The sequence below is a fragment of the Lissotriton vulgaris genome, chromosome 10 (assembly GCF_964263255.1).
Source record: "Lissotriton vulgaris chromosome 10, aLisVul1.2, whole genome shotgun sequence".
Lineage (NCBI taxonomy): Eukaryota > Metazoa > Chordata > Amphibia > Caudata > Salamandridae > Lissotriton > Lissotriton vulgaris.
Window position 1 is genome coordinate 538,382,037 of NC_141698.1, and position 6,000 is coordinate 538,388,036.

Consider the following 6,000-nt stretch of genomic DNA (forward strand, 5'->3'; position numbering starts at 1 on the left):
TGCGTTCTTCTATTCCTATCTCGTCCTCACTATCACTCTGTCTATCTAGATAGGTTTGACTTCTGGTTCTCATAATATCTTCAGGTATGCCGACTATGGGTATCCACTCATCCTAACTTGCGCTAGGTTGTTCCTCATCAGCTACTTCAGAATCGATTTCTTGGGACCCTTCAGCTGTACAACCTTCAGCCTATACTTCGTCAGGTTCTGCCACCCTTTTAGTATGACTGGCGTGAATCCAGTTCGGAATTCCTTTGCACTTTGCAGCTGTGGTGGTAACCAATATTACTTGGTGTGGTTTTCCCCACCGTGTTGCTAGGCACAATACTCTGGTGTGTTCCTTTATCACTACCCAATCACCTGGACTCAAGTCATGTGCTGGAGTCGATTGTCCGGCCACAGTGTCTTCCCCAACCTGGTGAGAGACATAATGCACTGGATCAGCCAGCTCTCTGCAGTACTCCAATGCCAAATCATCAGTTATATTTATCAGCTTGTGTCCTGGTATCCACGCCTGCCTCATTGCTCTTCCCATGAGTATCTCATGGGGACTCAAGCCTGTGTTTTTGTCTGCAATGCTTCTGAGTCCCATCAGAACAAGAGGTAAATCATCAGGCCACTCCAATAGGGTAGATTCATACATCTTTCCCAATCTCAATTTGATTGTGCCATTCAGTTGTTCTACCACTCCAGAAGCCTCAGAGCGGTATGCACAGGGCAGCTTTTACTCAATTTTGAATGCTTCACAAATTAGACAAATTATTTCATTATTAAAATGAGAGCCTTGGTCTAATTAAATAGTTACTGGAAAACTGAATTGCGGAATGAGCTCTCTAAACAGGAGTTTGGCTACGGTTAAGCTGTCATTACTTCTGGTTGGATAAGCCTCCACCCATTGGGAAAACAGGCAGACAAGAACATATTTTAATCCTCCACAAGCAGGTAACTGAATGAAATCAATGTGTAATCTTATAAATGGGCCTTCTGCATTTCCAAATTTCCTGGGGCAAACTACAGTTTTCCCACCCAGGTTCATTTGTTGACAAATTAGGCATCTCTGGCAAAGACTCTCTGCTACATTCTTGAACCTTGCTTTAAATCAAGTTAGACTGAACAGCCTTATTATTACCTCTCTACCTTTGTGTGTGTCCTCATGGTACATCCTGGCCATAGGAGCAAGCATACAGTCTGGTTACACAGGTCTCCCATCTAAGTAAACAATGACACCATCTTCAGACCTTCTCTGACAACCTATTTTCTCCCATCCTTCTTTTTCTTTGTGTTCTGCTTCATTTTGTACATCTCTCACTTCTTCCCATGTTCTTACACCCCCCAGTAGCAAAAGTTGTCAGATGATTCCACAGGCATCAATATTCTTGTTTACTGCCATTTGGAATTTGGCACAATGTTGGGCCACCTGGTCAGCATAACGTTTACCAGCTGTCACTTTGTCATTTCCAGATTGGTGTGCAGCACACTTGACCATGGCCACTTCTTTTGGCAATTGAATTGCTTCTAGTAATTCTTTATCAAAATGTCCATTTTTAATAGGAGTGCCTGAAGAAGTCATGAGCTCCCTTTGCATCCAGAGTTGGCCAACATCGTGCACAACCCCGTAACCATACTGACTACCAGTGTATATGGTTACCTTCCACTTTTTCCCAATTTTGCAAGCTTTTATTAAAACTATCAATTCGGCTACTTGTGCAGACTTGACTCCTGGTAAATAGGATGCTTCGATTATACCACTCAATATGCACACAGCATAAGCAGCACTCAAGCCTCCTTTCTCATGTCGCATGCATGAGCCATCTACAAATAGCTCATACTCTAGATTCTTGTATTGGCTCTTCCTGTATGTCTGGGTGTGGTTTAGTACTGTATTCTGTGAGGTCGACACAATCATGTTCGAACTCTTCCCTTACCTCTTTAAAATGTGACTTAGGTAACAGCGTTGCTGGATTCAGGACAGTACATCTGACAATTGTCACATTCTCTGCATCTAGAATAACTCGCTCATACTTAGTCAGCCAACTAGGATTTAGGTACTGAGTGTGTGTTCTGGTTAATAGAATCACAACTGCATGTGGAACATACACTGTCACAGGATGTCCCAGTATGATAGACTCACTTTGTTCTAAACTCATGCAAGTTGCAGTTATGGCTTTCAGACATCCTTGCAACGCCGATGCCACTGGATCCAGTGTGGCAAAAAAGTATGCCACAGGACATTGCATTAGGCCATGGGTTTGGGTTAAAACTGAAAGAGTACAATTGTCTCGTGCATCACTGAATAGTGCAAATTCCTTTGAATAATCAGTCATCCCTAGTGCTTGAGCTGAGCACAGACAGTTTTGTAATTTTAGGAAAGCTGTCATGCTTTTTTCATCTCATTCTACTGGATCTTTTGCTTGTTTCTTTGTCATTTGTATCAATGGCTTGGCTAGGACTACAAATCCCACAATCCACTGCCTGCAGTAACCTACAGCTCCAAGAAACATCCTAATTTATTTTTGTGTCTGGGGTAAATTCATGTTTCTAATTATTTTGATTCTTTCTGAAGTCACTATTCTGACACCTCTCCCTATCTGGTGCCTCAGATATTTCACTGATGTGGTGCAAATTTGTAGTTTCTTAGGTGACACTTTATGTCCTCCTTCAGCCAAATGATTTAATATTGCAATTGTATCAACAATGCAGTCATATCGTGTTTTAGATGCGAGCAACAGGTCATCTATATACTGTACCAGGACAGACATGCCAGGCAGCACCAGAGATTCAAGACATTTTTTCAGAATCTGATTAAAAATCGATGGACTTTCAGTGTACCCTTGAGGAACATGATTCTGGACCTAGACATGCTCGTCAAATTTAAATGAGAATAAAAATGTACTGTCTGAATGCAATTGAATTGAGAAAAATGCATGGTATACATCAACTACAGTGAACCATCCGACTCCCAATACTATCTGATACAAAATCAATGCCTGATTGGGCACTACTGGCAAACATAGGACAACAATTTTATTTATTTTGTGAAGGTCTTTATGACCCTATATTTCCCACTTGGTTTCTTTATGCCAATCATAGGTGAATTACATGGACTGCTCATTATTTCTTTTAGAATGCCTTGCTCAACCATATGCTCAATTTCTGCTGCAACACCTGCTTTTATTTCTGGGCTCATTTTGTACTGTCGGGTATTTCAGTAAATTGCACCTTCTTTCACTGTCACTTTTATTGGATCGACATTTGCCATTAATCCTACTTCTTTTCCGGTAAAATCCCACACTTCTGAATTTACAGTATTATGTAGTTCCTCTGGTAAATCTTTTAGGGTATTCTTTTCAATTTCGGTCTCTTGCTTAGCTAACATTAATATATATATTCAACCCTCATCTGGAGTGTGAATTTCAACACCACTTGGGGTGCAAAAGATTGTGTAGTTCATTTTGCACAATAAATCCCTACCTAACAAGTTTACAGGACTGGAGTCACACACTACGAACTTATGCATTTCTTTAAAAATTCCAATTCGTAACTCCATTGGTTCAGTAACAGAGGTCCTAATCTGTTTATTAGAAACACCCACTACTTGGACCGCTTCTCCAGAGAGGGGTAGGTTTGGGATGTCTGCTGTTTTCACAGTAGAATGGGTAGCACCAGAGTCCAACAAGAAGGTGATGTAATTTTCCTCAACCTTACCTTCCACGTATGGACCTGACTGATCTACTGGTAAGGATGCGCCAAGTACGCATTCCTCTTACCCACCTTTCAGGCACCATCAGAAACTATCCTCCTCAAAAAACATGTTTTGCAAAATAAACTGTGGTGTCACTGTATTTTTCTTACCCCTTCTCTCTCAATTTGAGGTATCCACACTGTATTTGGCGTGACTCACAAAATCTGGCATGGGGCAGAGGGTAACTGATTATGCATTACCTGCCGTGGTTGCTTCTGTAATGCTTCATTCTGCGTAGGCGTGGGCGGAAAATCCGTTCCGCTCGCGGATTTTGCGGATTTTCGGGAAATCCGCAATCCGCGAGATTTGCGAATTTCCCGCAAAATCCGCAAATCCGCGAGCAGCGGATTTTGCTCGCACTGCTCGCACTGTTCGCGTGAGTTCGGGCCCCGCGAATAAGTGCAAAATTGCAGAAATACGATCTTAGCAAAACTGAAAGTAACTACTTACCAGGTTCAAAAGTTCAGGCTCATCATTAGTAGCCATTTCCTGGAGTGCTTCCTGAGGGGCCCCTCCAGAGTTCAGTTGCCAGTTGAAACTAGTATGTGACCCTGCTCTGAACCTCAGAATAGTTACACATATGCCACAAAGGTCCTGAATTACAGCTAAGGGAGACAAGCAGGAGCCAGGCTGGAAGTTAAAATCCATTAATCAGCCCCTAATTCATTATTGTCAGTTGGGGCAGGGCAGGTGTTGTAACTAATTTTGCAACAATGAAAGCACTTAGCAAGTGCAAAAGATCACTAATCAGGGCGCACTAAGGAAGCAGGTGCCAGCTAAAAAAATATTCTGTGACACATGAATCAGCCCCAAATTAATTCAGGTCACTTGAGGCAGGGAAGGTGTGCTTTGCTTTGCCGAAAATAATGTACACTGGACAACCAGAGGGTGTGGTGATGAAACAGAGGGTGGCATGGGTGGGCCAGAGGGTGGCATGAGTAGTCAGAGAGTGGCAGTGGTGACAGAGAGTGGCAGTGATGAAGAAGAGTGTCCCAAACAGGCTGGACACGTAGAAACAACAAGTTCGCGAAACTTGCGACCCGACAGGTAAGTTCGCAATTTGCGAAAGTGTACAAAACCCTCGCGAACTGGCAGAAACACGGGCGAACACACAAAAAAAAAAAATCCGCAAATTCGCGGGAATTCGCGGATTTTGCGGATTGCGAATCCGCAAATCCGCTAAATTCGCGAACGCGAGATCCGCAAAATTCGCTCATGCTTAATTCTGCGTCAGTGGATTCAAGTTTTGAGTTTGGACCTTATTATTCTGTGCAGACTTACACTTGTTCTTCCAATGCCCTAATTTTCCGCACCCGTGACAGGGAAAAATGTTCTTTGCCTCTTCTCTGCTCATTCTTCACTTTAGGTCTGCCCCCACTTCTGTCTCCTTGACCTTCTCCTTTTCCTTGATTATTTCTCTGCTGACTTATCTGGAGTTCCTGTTGCTCTGCTAATTTTACTTGTGCCCACATTACTTTTTCTTCCAAATTCTTCAGCTTATTATCAATTTCATCCCCACAATATTTTGCATACTTGAGTATCTCGTCAACCGGCTTTGCCTGCCAACATATTTTATGGTCCTTAATCATTTGCGAAATCTCTGGTTTTAAACCCGACACAAAATGATGAATAAAATGTGTCATGTCCTTGTTATCAATGTTTTCCAACCCACTGTACTGTTTAAATACTTGTAAAAAGAATTCATAATATACATGTGCTGATTCATCTTTAAGTTGTTCTGTCTATTCATGTCCAATCTGTTTCTTTTGGGGGTACCTTTCCTTTCAAATAAGTTATTACCTGATGGTATTTTTTCATAACATCATCTGACGGAGCCCCTGTCTTTGGATCTCTATGGTATTCATCATTAGGCCAATCCACCGTAATTTACATTCTGTCCATAAATCTGTTGGGGCAACTATGTCAAAAACCCATCTAAATCTTTCAACAGCACTTTCAAAACTTTCACAAACCTTTCGACTTGCCTGTACCATTCTACAGGTTTCTCTCTGAGTTTTGGGAAGTCATTTGTGAATGTAAAAATATCATGTTGAGACCATAGGACATGTACATACCCTCCTCCTGGAAATTCACTAATGGGATACAACCTTTCTACCTTTTCTGTTTCTTTCATTAAATACTCAGATGTTGTTCGATTTGTCTGAGCTTCTTCCTTTTTCTTTGTCCATCTAGCTTTCCATCTGTCTAAATCTCCCCATTTTTGCAACAATGACAATAATTCTTTTATTTGCAATTTT